Here is a 25,265-nt window from a genome sequence, read left to right on the forward strand (position 1 = left end):
TACATTGTAGAATACTCTGTATGTCTGCCAACTTCCACTCTTACTTTTCCACAATTTATTTCTCACCTAGTCAAGAATGACCTTCCTAAAAATGATTGAGGTTCATATCATTCCTTAGATTAAAGGTTTTTAATGTCTTCCTGTTGAGTTGAACATAAAATCAGCTTTTTAAAAATGTTTTTATTTTTGAGAGAGAGAAAGAGATAGAGAGAGGGAGAGAGAGAACAAGTGGAGGAGGAGCAAAAAGAGAGAGGGAGATAGAGGATCTAAAGTGAGCTCTGTGCTGACAGCCAAGAGCCCGATGTGGGGCTCAATTCACAAACCATGAGATCATGACCTGAGTCGAAGTCGGACGCTTAACTGACTGAGCCATCCAGGTGCCCCTAAAATAAAATCAGCTTTAAAACAAAACAAAACAAAACAAAACAAAACAAAACAAAACAAAATAAAATTTAAAAATACAATACAATACAATACAATACAATACAATACAATACAATACAATACAATACAATACAATAAAACAAAACCAGCTTCTTACCCAGTTCTACAAGGCCTGGTGTAACCTGGCCCAGCCTCTGTTTCCAGAACTTCGTTTTAACATTCTCTCTCATGCTCACTATTCACTATGCTCCAGGTATAGCCATCTTCTTTCAGCTCCTTGGTCACATGAGGCTCTTCTGCATCTTGGGACATGTGCCAGAAATGACCTTTTCAATATTTCTTCCATGCCCAGATCTTTTTACTTATCAAGCTTTTGACTTTAGTGCTGTCCCAGCTCTCAGGGTTTTTGTTTGTTTGTTTGTTTATGGTACTTGTCACAACATGCAATTAACTTATTCTTCTATTTATATATTTGTTCTGTCCCCTGTACCTGTATGCTCTTTTTGAGATGATAGTCTTGCCATTCTTTTTCACTAGTCTGTATTGAGATTGTAGGACAGTTCCTGACACAGAGTAGCTTCTCAACAAATATTTGATATGCAAACAGCCAAGGGCAAGTCCTGTTCCTAATACTTCTGATAAGGCCTGTATCACTGCTGACTAAGGGTTGTTCCTCAAAACATGGCTCTGGTTTTAGGGACTATCCCACCTTACATTAAATTTGCTCCTGAATGAATTGGGGTTAGGCCTTTCAGAAAGTAATAGGTTTTTAGCCATTTCTGTCTAGATAAATTGTGAAACTAAGTTTTTGCCCTGAACCTAAGAAATTTTCATTGTCAGAAAACTTAGGTTTCAAAATGTACTAGTCAGTTAAGCCAAAACTATGAATACAGATTTTATAGCATTTCCCCCAAGCAAATCATGCACGCCATAAGCCTTCTGAGATTTTACTTAAAAAATTGCTTTCCTAGCCATGCACATCTTTCTGTTTCCCACCCCCTCACATCTCTTATCTATCTCGGAGAGCTAATTGCAAAAAGTTCACAGATGTAATTGCATTGAAACATCAGAATAAGCTATTCTTTTGAAGTAAAACTGAATAGCTATAGTTATTAGTTCCAAAGTATATCTGACCCAATGGCATTCAATAGCATATATCTCATCACTATAGTGTATAAAAGGCTTGACTCCAATTCAGGAATTTAAACTTTGCTCACTGTACTTTTACTTTCCAGTAATGTTAATTAGCTAATTTGTGAGACACAAATAAGCTATAATTAGCATGGTGCTTTGATATTTTATTTCTAACAACAAGAAGATGATTACCTTCAAAAATAATAAAAGATTTAAATCTAAGTAAGGATCTAAATTACAGTCGTTGAGTTGTGAAGGAAAGTGAATTCAGTTAATCCCCATTTGCATGTGCCAATTAGTTAAGTATTAATCAATTTCCTATATAAATGGAAATGAGGATACCGGGATTCTTTGGTAAGATAATGTTTCTCATTAACACAAACACAACCTCCTGACATTTCATAAAAAAAAAAATCTTTCTCTTTCCATTTTTCTTCTTCAAAATATCTATTGATTTTTCTATAGTTATGGAATTTGTTCATACCAACACATTTATAAGAATTTTTTCAGAATTTCTCTTAGAATTTAATAATAAAGAATAGCTATTGAGCAGAATTCAGAGTATACTTTAGTTATTATATTAATTATAGTAGATGCACAACATTACATTAGTTTTAGGTATACAGCATAGTGATTTGACAAGGTCTATACATTATGCTATACTTACCACAAATGTACCTACCATCTGTCACCAAAGAACTTTATTATAATGCTATTGACTATATTCCCTAGCTGCATTTTTTTTTTAATCTTCATGACTTATTCATTCCATAACTGGCAGCCTCTATCTCCCACTCTCCTTCACACATTTTGCCCATCCCCCTTACCCCACTCCCCTCTGGCCACCATCAGTTTGTTCTCTATATTTATGGGTCTTTTTCTGCTTTTTGTTTGTTTATTATTACTATTTATTTTTTTTAGATTCTGTGTATAAATAAAATCATACGGTTTTTGTCTTTCTCTAACTGATTTTACTTAACAAACATAATACTTTCTAGGTCCATCTATAGTGTTGCAAATGAGAAGATCTCATTCTTTTTTATAGCTAGTAATATTCCATTGCATCTATATCTCTCTATATATCCATATCACATATTCTTTATCCATTTCCCTATTTTTTAAATGTTTTATTTATTTTTTGAGAGAGTGCATGCGGAGGAGGGGCAGAGAGAGGGGGACAGAGGATCTGAAGCGGGCTCTGTGCTGACAGCAGCAAGCCCGATATGGAGCTTAAACTCAGGAACTGAGAGATCATGACCTGATCTGAAATCAGACACCCAGCCAACAGAGCCAGGCAGGTGCCCATATCCATTTTCCTATTGATGAACACTTCGGTTGTTTCTATATCTTGTCTATTGTAAACACTGCTACAATAAACATGTTTTCTTTAGGGGTGCAAAGAAAACATAACACTGGTTTGAAAAGATATAATTATTTTTTTATTAAAAAAAATTCAAATCTCAGAACTCACTTTTATATCTGAAGATGGAGGAAAACAAAGAAAGAAGCTGAAAATTTTCAGATAAGCTATGCTCCAGTGAATTTATCTATTTTCTCTCCCTTCCTCCCTCCCTCCCCATTTTCCCCCCTCCCCAGTTAAGAAATATGCCCAAGTATATATGTTTAACATATTTACATTTAAAACAAATAATAGATGGGGGACTGGCTGGCTCAGCTGGAAGAGCATGCAATTCTTGATCTTGGGGCTGTGAGTTCACGCCCTATGTTGGGATGTAGAGATTACTTTAAATAAATAAATAAACTTTAAAAAAATTAAAAAAAATAAAACAAATATTAAAGTTTCAAAAATCACTCAAAATTCTTGGTACTGAAAAAGGTATTTGGTATTTGGAAAATCAAAGGGGCAAATTTTAATGTAACTACTAAATAAACGAATGATTTTTAAAAAGTGCTTTTACAGGGCTTTTGTAGCTTAATGGTGCAAAATTTAGGGCTGACACAGACATATATTCACAGACACAAGGCTATGTCAACATTTTCTGCCTTTCAGAGTTAGTCTTCTGGGTTATATTTGCTCCATGGCAACCTGTCACTTTACCATCATATTGATATACTCTTAAAATTCAATTAAAAATTATTATTGTGGGAAGCTAGGAATTATGATAAAACCAGGATCAGTCTTTAAAATGTGGTTTATGTGGGAAATACGATAGTAAGAAGAGCAGACTAGGGTCTGTTTTCCCATCCCACTACAAATTTTAGTTTTAGGTGCTTCTAAGTATCTGATAGCTTCTAGGTTCCCAAATTATACTTAAAAAATTTTTTTTTAATGTTTATTTATTTTTGAGAGAGAGAGAGAGAGGGAGAGAGAGAGAAGGAGAGAGAGAGAGAATGCAAGCAGAGAAGGGGCAGAGAGAGAGGGAGACACAGAATCCAAAGCAGACTCCAGCCTCTGCACAGAGCCCGATGTGGGGCTTGAACTCACAGACCTCGAGATCATGACCTAAGCTGATGTTGGATGCTTAACTCATTGAGCGACACAGGTGCTCCCCAAATTATACTTTTTTGGTTAACCATCAGATTGTTTTTTCTTTATCGTTTATAAAAGATAATATTAATCAGTTTGATTATTTAGAAATTTTTTAACCAAATAACAAGCTTACAAAGATAATGGTGTAGAATTGAGGAATATGTCTGATTATCCTAAAATGTTTTCCTTTATAAAAAAATATTACCTAATAAAAAAATAAAAATTATCCATAATTCTAAAACTGAAAACTAAATAAAGTAGTAAGAGAATAGCCTCATCTATTCACTATTATTCTTAAAATCCTAATCCCTAGAGGTAACTACAGTTAATATTATTTTGGTGCCTATTTAAAATTTTTTTCTTCACACACATACATATATACAAGTATACATACAGTTTAAAAAAATGGAGTCATATCAGAAAATAAGGAACCATAATTTATTCAACTATTCCCTTATTGATATATAAATCAGAGGCTTTTGTTTGTTTTTTGTTTTTCCCATCACAGTGCTTCAGTGAGAATCCTAGTACAGATGCTTCTGTGCTGGTTGTTGCTTTTTTGTTTTTGTTTGCTTATTTGTTTATATCACTTCCAAAATTGTTGGACTTCTTTCAGTTCCATAAAGAGTTTGTGATAGGGACCACTTTCTCATCATCCCTGATTATCGTTCTTAATTTCTATCAATCTTATGATAATGTGGTTTTTTAATTTCCTTAAATACTAATAAGGTAGAACAACTCTGAAATGTTTGCATGTGCTCCATTTGCATTTCCTCTTCCTTGAATTCCCTATTTCTTAAGGTGTCAAACATATACAAGCCTAAAAAAGCAACAAATTTGTAGTCACTATGAACCCCCTCCCCAATTTAGAATGTTTGAGTCCAGACAGTTTCTCTAGTTGTATCATAAAATAATCAAATCCTGTGAACACTGCTTTTATCTTCTTGTTCTGCTGACTAGTAGTATGACCCATGAATCTACATAAGAAGGTATTTGAGAAAATCTGGCATCTGAGTTGATGACAACATATAATATGCAGTGGTACTGGTGGTTAAATACCTCTCTTAGGGTTCATCCAGCTGATACCTTGAGTTAAAAGTTCATTGAAAGACCAGAAACTAGGACTATTTAATGTTTGCACAAGAAAGCAGTCACTCAAATCTTAATTTACCCTTGGAAATGTTCTTATTTGGATTGTAGTTATCTAGATGGGGACCAGTATATATGCATGTATGTGTGTATATTGATGCATGTGTATATATCTCTATTTATAGGTAGATTTTTTCCCCCAAAATGTGTGGTAATTTCAGGAGAGAATCTGTTTAAGCAAGCTGACAGATTTCAAGGTCAATATGCAAAAGTAAATTTTATTTTTATAGACTGGCAACAATTAGAAAATGAAGTATAAATACATCATTTTCAAACCACCAAAACAAAAAAAAATTTCTGGTAATAAATCTAACAAGAAATGGGCAAGACCTTTACATAGAAAACTATAAATATTATTGAGAGAAATTAAAGAATACCTACATAAATATACAAAATGGAGATATAGTCATGAATTGAAAAAGTTTATACAACAAAAACTTCAACTCTTAAGCTGATGTATATGTTCAACACAATTTTAATTTAAAAATAGCTAGAAGTTTGTGTGCATATGTGTACGTGTGTGTGTAAATTGACATACTAATTCTAAAAGTTTCATGGAAAATTCAAAGTGCCAAGAATTACCAAAGCAATCTTGAATTATAAAGAATAAACCTGGGAGATTTGTACTCACTGCCAGAATTATATTGTATGTCGTATATTATATATTATACATTACAGAGCTTCAGTAATTTCGGAAGTCTGACATTGCACAAAGACAAATACATAAATGATGCAGAGAACAGAGTCAATAACAAACATTTACCACATGGTCACTTGATTTGATGAAGTTTATTCCAGTGATATGAGAAAAGGTGTTCTTTTAAATAAATAGTGCTAGGTTAATTGAATATATATATGAAAAATTGAACATGATTCTTAAGTCACATCACACGCAAAAAATATTTTTTGACTTTAAATATGAAAGGTAAGCCAATAAGCTTTCTGGAAAAAAAAACACAACACATAAAATAACACTCAAAAAAAGTTTATTTATTTATTTTGAGAGAGAGAGAGAGGGAAAGAGAGAGAGAGAGCTAGGGAGGGGCAGAGAGAGAGGGCGGAGAGAATCTCAAGCAGGCTCCTCACAGCACAGAGCCAGACACAGAGCTGCATCTCAGGAACCATGAGGTCATGATCTGAACCAAAGTCAAGAGTCAGCCACTTAATCGGCTGAACCACCCAGACACCCCTAAAATAGCACTTTCTTGACTTCAAGGTAGATAAATATTTCTTAGACAAAACATAAAAAATGCTAACCATAAAATAAATGACAATAAATTGGACTACATTAAAATAAATAACTTCTGTTTATCCAAATACATGAATTAGAGATTAAAAAGGCAAGCCTTGGGCACAAAATGAGAGAAAATTTTGTGGTGTGTGTGTGTGTGTGTGTGTGTGTGTGTGTGTGTATGTGTGTAGAAACATGTGCAAAAGACTTGAACAGGACCTTCACAAAACAGACCATCCAAATGGCCAATAAACATTAAAAAAAGATACATTAATACAGGGATCCATAAATTTCTGCTGTAAAAGGCCAGATAGTAAATATTATGGGCTGTGGTAACAGAAAAATGTGCCCTCAAAAGGTAGCCATATAAAATTTCTGAAACTTATGAATATTATCTCACTCAAAAAATAATGTTTTTCAGATATAATTAAGGATCTTAAAATGAGATCACTCTGCATTCTCCAGGTGATCTAAATACAGTAAGTATTATAAGAGAAACATAGCAGAGAATGCACATACAAAGGACAAGGGCACAGAGATTGAAATGTGTACCCACAAGCCAAGGAAGTTAAGGAATGCCAAAAATTCTCCCCTAGAGCCTCCAGAGGGAGTACAGCTCTGTCAACATTTTGATTTCAGACTTCTGGCTTCCAGAACTATGGCAGAATGAATTTATGCTCTTTCAAGTGATTGAGTTTGTGGTAGTTTGTCATGGCAGCCACGAAATGGGCCATATGATCTCTGTCATAACTATTTAACTCTGTGTTTGCAGCAATCAGCCATGGATAATAGTAAACTAATGTCTATGCTTAAGTTCTAATAAAGTTTTATTCATAAAAGTTTGGAGAGACTGTGGAGAAAGGGAATTCTCATATACTACTGGTGGGAGTATAAAATGGAATGAGAATTTTGAAAAATTATTTGGCATTGTCTATAATCCAAAAATTCTGCTCCTAGATTTAAGTAGAAATTTATAAATATATGCACCAAAACACACATACAAAAATGTTTGTAGTAGCACTATATGTAATAGCTGTAAACTAGAACAAAATTTAGCAATCAGTAAATTGTGTGTGGTATGTGTATTGCAGAATCAATCAATCAATCAATTGTGGTGTGTGTATAGACATACAGACACGCATGCATACACATTCATGTAATACTATAAGGCAATGAAAATGAATTAATACTGCTGCCATGGATGATTCTTGCAAAAATATTGGGAAAAAAACAGTACAAAATAGTAAAAAATAGCACATACTGCATAATTGCATTTAACACATTAAAAGCAGTCAAAATATCGATGGTGATAGGAGTCATCGTAGAAATTACTTTTGGAAGGCAGTGACTGGGGCGGGGACACGGAGCGATGTCTGGAGCTCTGTTCTTTGGTAGTCATGGTGGTTACCCCGTTGTTGCCGCTTTGTAAAAATTTGTTGAACTGTATGAGTTGTATTCCTTTCTGTATTTATGGTATACTTCAACCAAACATCTGTATACTTTTGGAGTCTGCATGGCATGAATTTTAATGTAAAAGTAGGATCAATAGTACTGTATCATGTGACAAAAATCTTCAGTAAAGTTTTGAAATAGTGACACTTTCTGAATAACATTTCTTCAAGAATCTGCAAAACCTTTATTGATAGTATTTTTGAAAATCAGTATTTTAAAAAAGAATCATTCTGATTTGGGGATAACTTACACTTCTTAGTTAATATTGCTGACTTTAAGTAATTAAAAAAAATTCCAGTAGTTGATGTTTTTTCTCAAAGAAGAATAATGATGAAAAACTGAAAATCTTGAACATTTAAAAAAAATTTTTTTAACATTTATTTATAGACGTTAAAGAGAAACAGATCATGAGCATAGGAGGGGCAGAGAGAGGAGGAGACACAGAATCTGAAGGAGGCTCCAGGCTCTGAGCTGTTAGCACAGAGCCCGACACGGGGCTCGAACTCACAAACCCAGCGAGATCATGACCTGAGCCAAAGTCAAACACTCAGCCGACTGAGCCACCCAGGCGCCCCAAACATTTATTTATTTATTTATTTATTTAGCTCACAGGGATTTTTAATTATGAAAAAATATATTTTCAAATTGTAAAATGCTAGGCAGAATTCATTACATAATAGCTCTTTGGGGATATCAAATGTTAGTAAGGAAATACAAATTGTTGGCAAAGGCTATGTAGTCTTCTAAGCCCCATAGTTGCAAAGTGGCTAGGATTGTAACATGAAATTAACTTGCATAGCTTTCGTTATATCATATGCACATAGTCAATTCACTGCTCTAGTCATTTAGTTGAAACTTTCCTGAGGTATTGATATTTAGACTTTCTAAAGTCTTTCATTGCCATAATCCACTTTGTTTAATTTCTTCATCTCAGAAATGGGAATTCTACCACCTTCCTGACATCACAGTGACATGATGATTAATTAGTTAATGTTTGTAAAGTGCTTTGAGGATGTAAAGTGCTAAATAAGTGTTAAGCCCTGTTAAGTATCACAATCAATCAATATAATGTTTTATTGTACAGAATCTCATGTGTTACTTCAAATACTAATTTAGTTAATGTGAGAGTTCTTATGAAATTAGAACTATATCAAAAAATTGGCAGAAATTTTATAAATTATAAAGATACAGCAGGGATCAGGGAATTTTATTGATGTATTTATTTAGTGTTTTGATTTGTATCCATTATTAATTTTCATTTTTAATCAAAAAGAATTAAAATTTTTCATCTCAACTTTCCATTTTAATTTTATATATTAAAAATACTCATAAAATAATCTATGCTGGAGTCTTCTTAGCCATCCTCAATTCTGAATACAGTATTTCATTTCCAAAAGTATTATTGATCTCTTTTTAAGAATATCTGAGAACTGGAGTTTTAATGAATTTATCCTTATTTCTTCATAAAATCAAATAAGTGGCTTTGCATTTAAAAAGATGGCAATAATTTTGTAATATGGCTTTGAAGTAATATAAGACAACTTTTTTATCTAATAGGGATAGTCTAAGACTGGCTGAAAGAGGCTTGATATAGTCCAGATATATTGACCCAAGCTCAGATATACACAATAAAGAGGTAAGAAACGTAATTTTTTTTTCAATTTCCTTAAATCCCAGAGGACATTCATGTTCTTTGTGCAGGAATGAGGAGTTAAACTAAGTGTATTTATCCACATTGAATATAGAAATAAGCAAATGATCAGTTGAAAATAATTTCTTGTTATTCAAAATAGTTAATGAACTATTCTTTAAAAATACCTGAAATAGATAATATAAGTACCTGAAAATCTATTGCACTCTTTGTCGAAGTGTATAATTTCACTCTTTTGGGTGGAGGTTTAAGGCACGCAGTGAACAAAATGAAAGCGCAAACCCAGAGTTTGTGTATCTTAGACAGCTTTCTCTTGCCTTTGTAGACCTAAGGAAATTCTTTTTCTGTGTTGACGTCAGTACTTGAGTGAGAATAATCTGAGAACAGCAAAAGGTTTAATTAGGTAGCTGACTTTGCAAAAACAAACCACACTTTAAAAAACATACAGATCCCAGAATCTTGACTCCTTCTGGGAAATTATTATTTTTGTGTGGGGGGTCATTTTATGGATGAGAACACTGAGCTTAAACACATTCCCTGGATTTGCATGCGCCCTCAGCCTGATCACCTCTCCACTGTCTTTGTGGGTGAGGGAATGGGTACAGGTTTTGGAATTAGGCAGAGTAGGCCTGGGACCAACATGTGGCTTTGTCAACTTTCCATGTGTGTGACTTTGAGCACATCACTTGTCTGACTATCAGTTTCGGTTCCTTATAAAATGGAGAAATGATGCTGCTTTTCAGGGTTGCTATAAGATTACAGATAATGTATCATAAGTACCCAGTGAGGATGCTGACCTATAGTCAGGAGCTCAGCAATTGTGGGCCAAATAATATAATTGGCTTATAGTCCATTAGAAAATCTCGGTTATTACAATAATTACATTAATGTAGCATCTTACACACAGCAACTCTCTACAGTTGTTTACTGAATTTCACCACAACTGATAGGTTGTGTTTTATTTCTGTTTTACATATGAGAAAGCTAAGGCTTAGAGAGAGTAATGGGTATGTGTAACACAATCGAGACTCCTAGAAATTAAGCAATCAACCCAGGACAGGCCACACAGCTTGTGCCCAGGGAGCTGGACCTCTGTCAAGTTGGCCCATCTGCCCTTCTGTACCTTATGCTATAGCTGTCTACCTAGATGACTCATTAATTTTACCCTGTAGCAATGATTCTAAATATAAGCCGGAGAAAAGCCCCTAGAGAGAAGAGAATGGGAAAATGAGGGCAGAAAAAAGAGAAAGGAATAGATAAGAGTAGAAAAATTCAAAATGCAGTATGTAGGGTTCTTGAATAACCAATGCCATTGATATATTCTTTACATTAATTATAGGATTTGAAAAACTCTGGTATTTTGTTACTCTGGTGTAAAGTTAATTCCATTAGAATTTGAACTTTTCTTTCAGTTTTAGTGTACTATCAGTTAGATGAGGTCAGTTTACATAATATCCTTTCTTTGCCACCAATTTTACTGACTAAAATAAATTCAGTGTAGTATCTGTTACTGACATGGCTCCCATTTGTCACTGGTAAATGCATATTATGTCCCCCACCGTGACAGTGACTTTATCCACGGTTCCTTGGGGAACTAGAGTATATCACTTACAGTGCTTGGTGAGCTCATAAAGCTATTTATAATGTGTAACACAACCATTAATAGTTTGAATATTTATAACCATACTTAATAGCTATATATCACTGGTGCAACAACAAAAAATACATATGGAAGAAAATGGTTTCTTTCTTAAAGGCAAAACTAATATCTTTGCCTTCAAATGCACTTGGGAAGAAAACTAGATTTGTGCATAAAACTGGAAATGGCCCCTCAGGAGAAAGAAATGTGTCCTAGGATTTTTGTAGTATATCCTTATAGCAGTGTTACTTACCAAAATGCTGCATTTTCTGTTTGCTTGTTTTACTTTTCTTACCATCCTGTGTCCAGTTAGTTCAGGTTGGCTTAATATACCTAATAGACATCCCAGAGTTAACCCATACAGAACTGAAAACTTGACCCCCACAGTCTCAGCTCCGCTTGAAATTCCCAGGTCCGTTTGAAATCATCCTTTCCTGGTTGATGACATGTTCCATTCCTTCTGTTTCTTGGGCCTCAGACTTTTGAGTCATCCTTCACTCTTGTCTTCCCACCTCTCTCTGCCTGGATCCTCTAGTGCAAAATGTGTTCATCAACATAAAATGTGTCATAGTTTCAGGAGTTTCACAGATGCGCTGAAGCTTAGACACTTCATGGACATTAGGTGTAGAACCCCAATATAATGCCTCTTCCAGGTTTATAATCACGTTATGCTTTATAATGATAGCTTTTATTGTAAAATGATACAAAATAAAATACGATTCATTTTCCAACAAATAGATGATACTTTAATAGTTGTTTCTTTCGATGAATAGAAAAATAATATCCTAATTTGGACTTCTTATTTTCTTTTCGAGTATTGGTAATAAGAAAGTCTTACCTGGAAAATGTGTCATGAAGGAGCTTAAGGATCCGAAAAAGGACTTCAGGTCTACCTTACCAGATTCTAGAGAACTTAGTAGATATTCATAACATGACCAAAACCAGGGTTTCTGTGCCTCATTGAGCTTTAAACATTAACTTAAAATTGCAGTATTAAAAGAACGCCACCTATCATGTATACAAGCAAGAGAGATAGAAACTTGGATTTTTTTTTTTTTTTTTTTGTCTTGAAGACTCACGGGCAATCTTATTCTTTGGCAAGTTAACCAATAGTGATCAAGTGAATTTTCATTATACAATTAGAAATTGCAATGTTATCATACAATTTGTTGAATGTGAAAAATCCCTGCATGAGAATAAGAAGTTCTTGACCTTGAAATTATAACAAGGTGGGGTGCCTGGGTGGCTCAGTCGGTTGAGTGTCCGACTTCAGCTCGGATCATGATCTCGCAGTTTGTGGGTTCGAGCCCCGCGTCATGCTCTGTGCTGACAGCTCAGAGCCTGGAGCCTGCTTTAGATTCTGTCTCTCTCTCTCTCTCTCTCTCTCACTGCTCCTCCCTTGCTCATGCTCTGTTTCTCAAAAATGAATAAACATTAAAAAAATTATTTAAAAAGAATTATAACAAGGTCTATCCATTGCTCTATGAGTCTGCTTATCATTTTAAATTTTAAACAATAATGAAGAGTGTGGCTTTTACTTGGAGATATATATATGTATATATATATATCTTTTCTATTCCTTTTATAATATTCTATTTCTAACAAACTTCTGTTTTTATTTGAAGCCTTTAAGCTTCAATCACTTATAAGTGAAAAAAATTCCACTTTTAAATTAATGATCCTAAATTTAAAGCAAAAATTGAAACATTTCAACTAAAATATTGGCTGTTAACCCTCTAAGACAACAGGGGTAAAATTTACTTGCTATGAACAGAACAAACTGAATTTATATTCTTCTAGGTGTACTTATGCATTTTTATGACAAAGTCTGGAAGTTCTAAAGACATTCTAGTAATAATTAACATAGTTTTGTAGTATAATGTACTTGGAATTCTAATTTGGAAGAGTGGATGGTTTAAGAAATTAATCGATTTTTAAAAAGTCCTATTGAGTTTAGAATTTGTAAGAAGATAAACAACATTTATATGTTCACAAAATCATTTTGAAACATAAGCAGCAAAGTCAGAATATGAATTTATAAAATAAATACAATAAGCTCATTGTATTGTTCAAAATGAAACAAATGTTTCTACATACTTAAAATAACATTAGTGTAGGTGGCCACTATAGAATCATAAACTTCTGGAGATAGAAGGAACTTTAGAATTTATTTCATGTTAAGTTATGTGCAATAAACAAATGTTTAAGAGTTCTCAATATTGACGTAAAAAATTCAAAAATACTTTTCATTATACCTGTGCTACGCACCATGTAGTAAAAAAGAAATACATGACACCATTTTGTCATAATCACAACAAAGAACATGATACATAAATACTTTGCTACTGCTGTCTTCTCCCTCACCACTGGCAGTCATTACTAACTAAAAACTGCATACATCTATTAACACCTGAGAGAGGCCTCAAAATACTTTACAACACATTCATTAAATAGTCACTTCCTATTTATCTTAGTTGGCTAATAGGTGAAACTTACTTACCATTTTATCCCTATAGTACAACTGCCTCCAGATAGCTTATGATCTTGTCTGGCTAAGAGTTACGTCTTCTTGTTGTTGTTGGAAAGATTTATCAATGTATTTATTGTATAATTTTTTCTTTGGGATTGCCCAGTATATTGGTGCCAGATATTCCAGCTTTCTCCTTAAATTGGCCTATGTCTTTTGAATAAATCCAAGAATTTATCTTTTACCTTTGAAGGTGGTATATCTAATAATTTTCAGGAAGCCTAAAAATTATCAACAATCCTGAAATCCTGAGTATACTTTACCTATTTCTAGAAATAACACCAATTAACTTTATTTAAAGATATTAAAAGATGAGGGCATGTTTAGATATATCTTTAGTATCCAGTGTAGCAGCTGGTCCATTATTTATATATATATATAAATATATATATATATATATATATAAATAAAATATATATAAATATATATAAAATATATATATATTTTCCTTATTATTACTGTTGTAATTTAAACAAGAGTGCTCTAGAAGATCAGCATGCTATTAAAAAAACAATCCAAGAATAAATAGCATGCATATCTTCATTTTAATATTATTTGCTTTCCTTAACTTGAAGCATAAAAGCCTTTCAGTAGCTGATGTTAAATTCTTAAAATAGACTACATTATGTATCTTGAACCATATTATCTATTTCCATATGTCATAAAATGACTAAGTTTCTACCAGAATACCAGGAAATATACAAAAGGAGTCAGTAAGTGGTATCATTTTCCTGATGCCTTTGAGAGAGATGCTAAATTTGATTCTGATTTTTTAGTGTAACATGATAAAATAGAAGGAAAAATATTTTTTACTTGTTAAAGTAATCATAATTTAGGGTAGACTATGTTAAATTTTCTCAGATTTCAAATACCATATAAACATGTGAAAAAGCAGATGTTCCATTTCCACTGATATCCACTCATTCATGGAACAAATGTTTTGAGTATCTTCTTGACGCTAGTTGTTCTGTGTGATAGCAATGAAAACCAAACCACACCAAATCTCTGTTGGTAAGCAGCCTCTAAATGGCCCCCAATGATCTCAGTCTCTTGGTATTCACAGTCTTGTATAACTCCCTCCTTGAGTGTTTGCTAGATTTAATGATTCATTTGTAGCGAACAAAATATGGCAAAAGTAATGGGATGTCATTCCCAGGATTAGGTTACAAAAGGCTATGATCTCTGTCTTGCTCAAACTCTTGTGTTCTCTGTGTCTTTCTCTCCAGGACCTCATCTAGGAAAAACAATCTTCCAGATTGTGAGCTACACTATGGAGAGACCCATGTGACAAGGAACTGATAATTCTGTCTGATAGCCAGTGAGGACCTGGGGTATGATAGCAGCCATCTGAGTGAAGCTGGAAGTGCATTTTTGAGACTTCCCAAATAGACTGAGCTTGGAAATAGATTCTTCTCCAGTTGAGCCTCGAGTTGACTGCAGTCCCTGCCAATACCTTGGTTGTAGCCTTGTAGGATACCTTGAATCAAAGGTATCCAGCTAAGCTGTGCCCAGATTTCTGACCTACAGAAATGGTAAGATAATAAATATTTTCTTTTGTGTTGCTAAGCTTTAGGGGTAAATAGATAAACAGCAATGGATAACTAATGCATCTTCCTTCATTGTTTACATTCAAATGTATATATCAGACCTAAGGAGAAAACATTTTAGGGTATGGTGGATATAAGAACTAATGTGAATGCTATGGGATTCCTCGAAAAATTAAACACAGAATCACCGCGAGACTCAACAATTCCACTTTTGGGTATATCCTCAAAAGAATTGAAAACAGGGACTCAAACAGATATTTGTCACTCATAGAAGCATATTCACAATAGTCAAAAGGTAGAAATAACCCATATGCCCATTGACAGATGAATGGATAAAAAAATGTGGTATACACACACACACACACACACACACACACACACACACACACACACAAAGGAATATTATTCAGCCTTAAAAAGGAAGAAAATTCTGACATATGCTACAACATTGATAAAACTGGAAGATATTGGACTAAGTGAAATAATCACACAAATACTGTATGACTCCATTTACATGTTGTACCTAGAGTAGTCAAATTCATAGAGACATAAAGTATAATGATGGCTGTCAGGGGCTGGGAAGAAGGGGAATGGGGAATTACTGTTTCATAGCTATGGAGTTTTAGTTGGGGAAGATGCTAAGAATTCTAGAAATGGGTGATAGTGATGATTGCATGACAATGTGAATGTACTTAATGTCACTGAACTGTGCACTTAAAATAATTAAAATGGTAAATTTTATGTTATGTACATTTACCACAGTAGAAAAATAAAATAAAATAAGAACAAACAGAAAACAATGGACAAAGAAAGAACTATGTAAAGGAAAACCCTCCCTCACTCCTACACTTTTCTTAAGCTCAGACAATTGAGGGTGATTGAGTAAATGGGGTGTGTTTTAAGTCCTTAAGGTGTGATGTGAATGCTTCTGGTGGTGATGGAAGACATTGGCCATGCTCCTCCACCTCCAGAGAATTGAGAAGCCTGGGAATTGCTTAAATGCACATGGAAATGATAAAACCACATGCAGTAGAAAAAGACAGCGAAGACACAGGAAAAGATGACAGTCCAAGCCAGTGTAGACTTTACGGAGATCATATGAGAGAAGGTAAGAGAGAGCTACAGAGTGTGTTGTCTAGAATATACATGGCAGGGCCTTGATTGGTCACTGATGCGTGGGGGGTGTGGAAGCCCAGAGATATTCAAACTTTTAAAATTCTCTTTGACCACACTCCCAGAGAAGCATATGTGCATGGGGTTTTCAGGGCTAGGCTGTCACAGCACTTCATGTAAAGCTGTATCTTTTCTGTCACATAGTCAGTAAAGAGTAGGTAGAACGAGAGGTGGGCATTTGGGGCCAGACTGAGAGAATTTATTCAGTCAGAGAACATGTAGATACATATATATCTGAGTACAATATAAGGCCTTTGGCTTTACACCTACAGTTAAGATTTAAAGGACAGAGTTAACCAAAGGATATCAGGCTCCCAGATAGAGGCTCCCTGCTGTGTCCTTCTACTGCACAGAAAACCAGATTATGAGTCTGCTCATCAGATTGTATACTATGCAAGCTCAGGGATAGTATAGTTTTCTCTACGTCTAGAGATGAAAGTCTCCAAGTCCTGGGTCCACTTTCCTAGACTCTAGGTTTTTTGGTTTCTTCAATATCAGAATACAGCCAAAAGGTTGTGTTATGGCTTATTTCTCATGTCTTCGGTGCCAAGGGTTTTGTTTCTCTGTTGAATTCAGAGCAGTGCAATGACAGTGTAAGAAGAGTCTTCTAACAGAGTGCCCAGTGACAGCCCAGTGGGGGCTCAGGGACTTTTGAAAATAGTTTGCCAGTGTTCTGGGAGGTAACTGAGAAGACAAAAAAATGGGAGATCACAGTGGATAGAGGACTCAAGGTCAGGAGAAGCATATTTCCCTCCCTACCATTGACCTGCCTCCTTTAATAATTTGCACTTCACATTGGGTGTTATTTATGTCATCAAATACTGACAGTTCAATTATTAATAAATGTTTAGATCATATCAGTATAATTGTGAAGTGAGGTAGATCATAAATTTGCTATCTTCATCCCTTTATATTTTGAGGTATATATAGGATGCTGCAGTTGATCACAAGGAAACACAGATGATTAAAATAAACTTCCTGAAGTCTGAAATAAAAGGGAAGGAAATAGAGATTTGCCTTCTGACATGATAGTAGGATAATAAAGGTATGGAAAGGGTGCAGAGAAGGAGTGCTTGTGGGGGCAAGAGAAGCCGTCCTAGGACAGGTGAACATTCCTTACAGAAAAATTCACCTGTGTAAATTTTAAGGTCCTATTGGCTTTATTCAGCAATTTGCAAGTCAAGCAATATCCAATCTAGTACATAGAATGGTGCTCCAAGGAGTTGTCCAAGGAGACAGATTTTTACAGAATGAAGTGAGCAGGCACAAGGAAGTTCTACTGGACATTTGCTGATTGGGTAAAGCAGGGTTACTTTCCATTTATGGAGCAAAGGACTGTCTTGGAGTTGGTCAGGTAGCTTGTTCTCAGTGGGCAAGTGGTTGACCTAGGCCTTCCTTTTCTGGGAGAGCCCAGCGGTTAAATTTTGGTTTGCTGATGTAAGGGCTGAGCATGAGTGACTCCATGTTGGCTCTAATCTGGCCACTTTAGCATGTTAAATGGTCTTGAATAGCTTCTAGCTCTTGGAAAAGCAGGGGAATGTGAAAGAGCACGAAGCAAGTAGGCAAATGTTTTACTACTGCTATTGTAGTGGATATGGATGGTGAAAGAGTCTGAGATATGTCAGGAGAGGCAGTTAGAAGCCAGACCCCGTTGTGCTGTATGCTCCCTGCTGAGTGTCCCAAAAGACAATGGAGGCGTTAGTGATATTCTTACAGACGTTGAAGATATTCTTGATAGAAGTAGGATGATCAAAATTGTATTTTTTTGTAGATGAAAACTGTCAAAAGGAATTGTTCAAGTACAATTTTAAATGGTATCAGTTTCATGAATTAGGCAGACCTTCTTCCTCCACTTTTTTTCTTTTTCGTTTTGTAAGGTCTGTTGTGATTATTCAGATGTAGATAATTCCCACACCTTTTCACTCCCTGTCCACTCTATCCCTCACCTGTGAGATAATAGGTGATAGTGGTTTAATGGGAGTTAGAAAAGTAAAACCGAGCAGTGGATTTGTTTGTAAAAGTTTATTTAATATTACTATGTTATTTTTGGAGACCTTTCTATCTAGGAAGATAGAAAGTAAACGAGAAGTAAACCAAACCAGAAGAAAGTAAAAATGCATTATTTTCTTCAGAATTTTAAATTCCCCCACTTACTATCTTCCTTCTTTCTGAATATTCTGTGCACTATTATTTTTATTTTCAATGATTTTTGAAATACTATCAAATTAATGATGCTATGGTAAAAGTTTAATTTATGGAAAGGGCAACCACAAAAGAAATACATGAGGAATATTTTATAGATAATAGAAAAAATTAATTTTTGTCTTCTTAGATTACTTTCTTAAGTTTATCTTTAAACAGGCTAGTTTGGTTCCATTAATTGTATAGTATCTATTGAATTATTGGAAAAATAAGACACTTGTATTATAAAATGTAACATAAGATACAACAATTTCCTTACCATGAAAATTCTGTACTGTAAATGTAAAAGTAATATAATCACCAAAGTAAAAATAGCTTGAAATCTTATAAATGAAGACTTGTTTTTATGATGAGCTTGAGAGAGACTAATTAGAACTAAATATTTTAAAGTATTTGATAGGGTCTTCTGTTCTTAGTTTAGAACTGATTCCTAAGAATATTGTGGATGAAAAATCAGTTTGAAGAGAATATTAAAAAAAAATATCCTGGGGTGCCTGGGTAGCTCAGTCAGTTGAGTGTCTGACTTTGGCTCAGGTCATGGTCTTGTGGTTGTGGGTTCAAGTCCCAAATCAGGTTGTCTGCTGTCAGCACAGAGCCTGTTTCAGATCCTCTGTCCTCCCCCCATCCCCACCCCTCTCCCACTCGCGGTCTCTCTCTCTCTCTCTCTCTCTCTCTCTCTCTCTCTCTCTCAGAGATAAATGAACCTTTTAAAAAATTATCCTCCCTAAGATCCAATGTAAAATCAAGTAGTAATAGCAATAGCAGAGCAACAAAGACAACACAAAACTAAATTCCAAGGCATATATGAATTTATTTCAGACTGAAGTCTAAATCTTTCTTTTTCTTTTTCTTTTTTTTAAAGTTTGTTTGTTTGTTTGTTTATTTATTGAGAGAGCATGAGCTGAGGAGAGAGAGGGGGAGAGAGAGAGAATCCCAAGTAGGTTTTGTGCTGTCAGTTCAGAACCGGATGTGGGGCTCATTCTCATGAACTCGAGATCATGACCTGAGCTGAAATCAAGAGATGGACTCTTAACCGACTGAACCACCCAGGTGCCCCTAAATCTTTATTCTTCAAGAGAACATATTTTCCTTGCTGGAAATTATAAGTTAGGTAGAACTGCCTCTTTCTGTACTTTTCTGTTATTCATTCATTAGACAATGGATTTTTGGGTGGGTACTATGTGCGAGTCATTATACATAGGTACCCTCATAGAGATGACAGTTGAATGGGGGACACAGACCAGAAAACAGTAAACCAGAAATGAAATAAGAACTGAGAAGTTCTTATTGGATATAGCAATGAGGAGAAAGCCTTGCTGAAAGCTGCTTCAATAAAATGTTAGTCATTGTGTGGTTTGAGGAAAGATAGAGAGATGTTGGAGACTGACTATAGATAATTTTAATCAAATTTTGCTCTGATGGTTGAAGAAGGATTTGGGTGTGGTAGTTCATTGAGAGGTTATCAATGGAGGGAAGCCTTGTATATTCAAGATTGAAAGAGTTAAGCTTGTTCAAATGCTAACCAGAGGGAATTAGGTGACAGGGAGAGGTTGAAGATACTGGACAGTCACAATACCCAATGACACACTGATGTGTGGAAATGAACAATGAAACCCATGGGCTAGTAAGGGTAAGGATGATGTACCATTTCTGAGGTAGGGAATAGTCTGAGCATCTTTTGGGATTCAGTTTTCAGGTAAGACTAGTTGAGGCAGGTGGTAGGCCTTATCTCCCACCTTCCTTGCTTCTCTACCAAGATTTCTGTAATGTGAAAGGTGGGGAAGTAAAAATAACTGAAAAAAGGACCATTTTTATCAGACTCTGCCTCCCTTTCATTGCCCCATAAAAGATACCATGGTTAGTTCTAAATTAATTACTTACCAAAAAAAACTTAAAAGCAATAAATCTGGACAAGACAATAGAGTTCTCCTAAGAACCTTCAATATATACTTCAAATTATTTCAATGACAAAAAGTGAAGTAATACCCTTTTAGACTGAAAAAAGTGAAGTAATACCCTTGTAGACTGATAAAATTTTGGGATGTTAATCTGTATATTTTTTCTTCATTCTGTTTTTTCCCTCTTTTGCCCATTAAGGAGGTATTATTATTTCTCTATCATGGTCATCAAAGCAGGTATGGGTAGAATGGAAAGGAGATTACAAGTCTGTCTGGGTTTAGTTTTCTGAAAACTGTAGTCCTTAGAAAAATTTGGAGGGATAATGGAGGAGTTAAAAGGAAGAATTACCATGGGCATAGACAAATGTTTTGTCTAACATATTGTATTGGAGAGTGATATTTCCTCTCTAGACTAGCAAGATATCTCCATGCTTTATGAGTTTAGGGAAGAAGCTGAGAAGGCAAGGTCTGGGTCCTAAGATTAGTAACAGCCACTCCTTATATCCAATAGCATTGCTGGTAAGACTGTGAGATCTAGGGTATAATCTCACTTGTTGGTGTCTTGGCAGGAGGGATCATGGGCATGGACAGCTTCAACAAAGTTTCCTGTGGCCCCTAAGCATGGCTTAGAAGCAGCAGGGGCATCAGATCTGGCTGGGCCATACAGCAGGGGCAGTGGGTAGCTTAGCAGAAATTTGTGGTGACTGAAAACCAGATCAGTTGCCCGTGTGGCCTCAGATGCCTCAGTACTGATCTATTTCAAAGTCACTAGAAGAATTCTGTGTGCTGTGATCTTACTGCTCCAGAAGGGGCATTTATTCTCACTTTGGTGAATTTTGAAGGACAGGAAGGGCAAGCCCCACAGGGAGACATAGACAGCAAGAAGCAGAGAATCAAAGCTGTAGAGTTGCTGCTTTTCTAAAAACTTTGTGTATCTTTAACCAGTGTATTCATACTGAAGTTTTTTTTCCCCCCCTTTGGGCTCACTTTAATATAGATTTGTGATTCACTAGCACAGAAAGTATCCTGCACTCTGGGTATATGACCACATTTCTGGGTTCCTGCTTCTGAACAAGTGAGTCGTATAGCTTCCTTATAAAGAATTTAAAAACTTAGGGTACCTGGATATAGTAAACTTCAATTAAAAAAGGGGACTGGTAGAAAATTACCTTTCATTTTGGTTTCAAGGTAAAAGAACTCAGTATACAATAACTGTTTTACATGTCCTTTCTCATTCTTATTGCAATCAGAGGAGAACAATGATGCTTGAAAGGTGAGTAATTTTTCTTAAAGGTATATAATTTTTGAAGGTAAGGCAATTGGGTTCCAGAGTTGCTTTTTGAATGCAGGTTTCTCTCTTTTCTCTCTCCCTGTATCCTTCTCTTTCTACCTTCTTTCCCCAGTAGGGAGTATTAATTTTTGACAGATTTATGTGATTTACAGATTTAAACTAGTATCTTTTGTTTCTAAAGTAGTAGCTTTGTGCAGATATTCCAATAGTATTACTTTTTACAAAAAACAAACTCAGAGCACCTTTTGGCATTTTCTTTCAAAATCAGTTCGTGTGCCATGTGAGAAAAAGAGGTTTATTTCATGTCTTGTCATATCATTCATGTCTAACATGGGACACTGGATTGGTCACTGACAATTATCATGACACTTGCTACTGGATCCCCAGTGGGTAATTTAAAAAATTCTTAATGTATAAAAAGATATGACATCTACATTGACTTCAGAAAAAAATGTTATAAGCTCTTGAGGCAATTAAAAAAAGGCTTATAGTGTGAGATCATAGCTGAAACAGATCTTTGTCCAACTTCCTTACTCAGGTCAAAGTTACTTTTAAAGTGGTTTAAGTGTGGTTTAAAGATAACATACAGATTATCACATTAGGAACACAAAGTTATTCAAGCAAATGTTCACCACAAAGATTCATTTTCCATCTTTACACATTCTTAAGACATTTAATTCCAAGAAGGAGATTTAATGTCCACCACTAGAGCTAATGGAACAGTGAAGACAGATTTCTACTTAATCCCCCTGAACCAAGGAAAGCTAATTTATAAGCTTCATATAACAATGAAGATTAAGAATTTCATGAAATCCAGATGGACAAACAATATCTATATTATGTCTTTAAAAATTTATACCTTTTCTTTAGTGTGTTTTAATTTCACTTTAAAATATAAGCAAGGACTTAAATACTCTGGATTTTAATCATTATTCATTACTATTATTTTTATGATGCAGAAATATTGCATGTTTTATGCTTCTTGATAGCGGAGTTAAATATGTTTGTATTGTTTCATATCTTTATAATGGACAGTCACTTCTAAAATTTTGCAAGTTGTTTATAATGGAATTCTAATTTTCTTATGACTAAGAACTCTACTGAATTTACATTAGGAAAAAACCTCAATACTGTACAGTTGTCTTATTTTATTAATGAGGAAGCAAGTAGCATGTACTTTTATTTAGAGATGCTAACTAAATAATAATTTTTAAATGTTATAATATTTTTTATATCTGTAGTATTCCAAGTAATATTAATAATTGCTCAAGAGATGACAGATGGAGGGGTGCCTTGGTGGCTCAGTTGGTTATATGTCCCTCTGACTTTTGATTTTGGCTCAGGTCATGGTCTCAGTTTGTGGGGTCGAGTCCCAAGTCAGGTTCTGTGCTGACAGCATGGAGCCTGCTTGAGATTTTCTTTCTCCCTCTCTCTCTCTGCTCCTTCCCTGCTTCTGCTCTCACACGCACACACACTCTCTCTCTCTCTCAAAATAAATAAACTTTTAAAAAAAGAGATTACAGATGGTTTAAAATCAATATTTTAATAAAGGTACTTAAGTGCTTTAAAATTTTTTTTTCTTTATTTGTTTTTTGTTTTTGTTTTTTGTTTTTTTGTCACAGAGAGAGAGCAAGTGGGGGGGGGGGAGAGAGAGAGAGAGAGAGAGAGAAAGAGAGAGAGAGAGAGAAAGAGAAAGAGAGAAAGAGAATCCCAAGCAATCTCTATGCTCAGTGAGGAGTCCAATGTGTGGCTCGATCTCAGGACCCTGGAATCATGACTGAGCTGAAATCAAGAGTTGCCCGCTCTACTGTCTGAACCAGCCAGGTGCCCCAAGAAGTGCTTTTAAACATGTTCAGTTTCCTTCTCTGAAGTATGTGGTCATTAACAAAAGATTCTTTTTTGCCACATATAAGCATCTATGTTATTGTGGACAGAGCATTATTAATTTGCTAGGCAGAACACATTATAAGCAAAAATTGCTCATGCTCTCCAAAGCAGCAAAAAATTTACAAAAATGTAAAAATTCTCATAAAAGTATGAATTAAATGTTTGGGCCATAAAATCTCTATTAAAATGTAAAATGAGATAAATTATTTTCAAATATCCACATAGTATTTAATATTGCCTGGAATTCAATATATATATTTTAAAAGTTAATTTAAAAATGTCTTGTTCAATGTTTATCTCATTTACCTAATAAAGGAATATTCTTCAATAAGCCCTTTAATTAGTCCTTGAAATGACACATGGATTTTTAGCTTTTCACCAAGACTTGAAAACTTCCTGAGGCAATGTTTTATTTTAAGAGTATGGTGATTACAATGTTATTTGAATAGATTGTAGCTTTTTGAAGTCAGAAAATGTGTCTTATTTATCCTAGTGTCCTTAGCACTTAGCACAGTTCATAGGACTTGGCCTATTTATTTAGTCTATTGAATACAGATGAATGGTAAGTTTTTCTTTATGAACTATCTCTAGAATATCTATATCTTTAATATATTGTTTTTATTGTTCCAATGAAGCATATCTTTTGAGTTTCCTAATACAACTCCACTCATTTCAAATTGCATTAACAGATAACAAATAAATCAACAAGTTGTTTATTGCCTACCCATATGAAAATGAAATACAAGTTACAGTATCTAAGAATTCTGTCTATTTGGGGAGATACTGAGTAATGGCATTGCTTAGTAAAGATAAATTTGGTTGAAGATAATGAAGCCCTTGAAATTGAGAAGTATGAAATTTAAGCTTAAATCATTGAGGTAGGCAGTTGAATACATTTTAGGTCTTAATCAAGGGTTTAAGCGTGATAAACTCAGGATTTAGAATAAATGAGCCTCATTGCATTATAAGAAACCCTAAAAGGACGATAAGGTTGAAGACAGGGATGTCAGTTGAGAGAATATAATTCTTGTGTGAGCTGTGTGGTGGAAATGTGAATTGAGAGAGATGTGCTAGAATACATCTAGCAGGAAATATTGATAAGAAAGGATATAGGCCAAGGAGAAGTTGAATTAGAAATTTCAAGCTGGTATGACAAAAATACATTGAACACCTAAGGCATGAGGGGGAAGGGACTGGAAAATTTGATGACTGGTTTTAGGCTCATTAAATTTGAAGTGACTGTAGGGAACCAAAACACCCACATGGAAATCTCTCTCTCTCTCTCTCTCTCTCTCTTTCTCTCTCTCTCTCTCTCTATATATATGCATGTATACACATATACACATATATATATAGTGTATATAATAATTCTATATAATATATATATTATATTCTATATAATAGAATTCTATATATAATTCTATATATATATAGAATTCTATATATATATATAGAATTCTATATATATATATAATTCTATATAATAATATATCTATATTCTATATCATATAGAATTATATATATAATTTAATATCTATATTAAATCTAAATATATTTAATACTTAGCAGTCTATTTAGGTATAGTCAGCAGTGAAGGAGTAGTTGAAGT

General features: G+C 34.5%; 1 long non-coding RNA gene across 1 annotated transcript in view; it reads left to right on the forward strand.

The window, feature by feature from the left end:
* LOC113604792 (uncharacterized) overlaps nucleotides 1–18,420 on the forward strand; it is a 29,229-nt gene extending 10,809 nt beyond the window's left edge. The window contains exons 3-4 of the long non-coding RNA XR_008297608.1: nucleotides 14,885–15,190; nucleotides 16,109–18,420. This is a non-coding gene — a long non-coding RNA (uncharacterized LOC113604792). The remainder of the gene's footprint in view (nucleotides 1–14,884; nucleotides 15,191–16,108) is intronic.
* Nucleotides 18,421–25,265: the final 6,845 nt, after the last annotated feature.

The sequence above is a fragment of the Acinonyx jubatus genome, chromosome C2 (assembly GCF_027475565.1).
Source record: "Acinonyx jubatus isolate Ajub_Pintada_27869175 chromosome C2, VMU_Ajub_asm_v1.0, whole genome shotgun sequence".
Lineage (NCBI taxonomy): Eukaryota > Metazoa > Chordata > Mammalia > Carnivora > Felidae > Acinonyx > Acinonyx jubatus.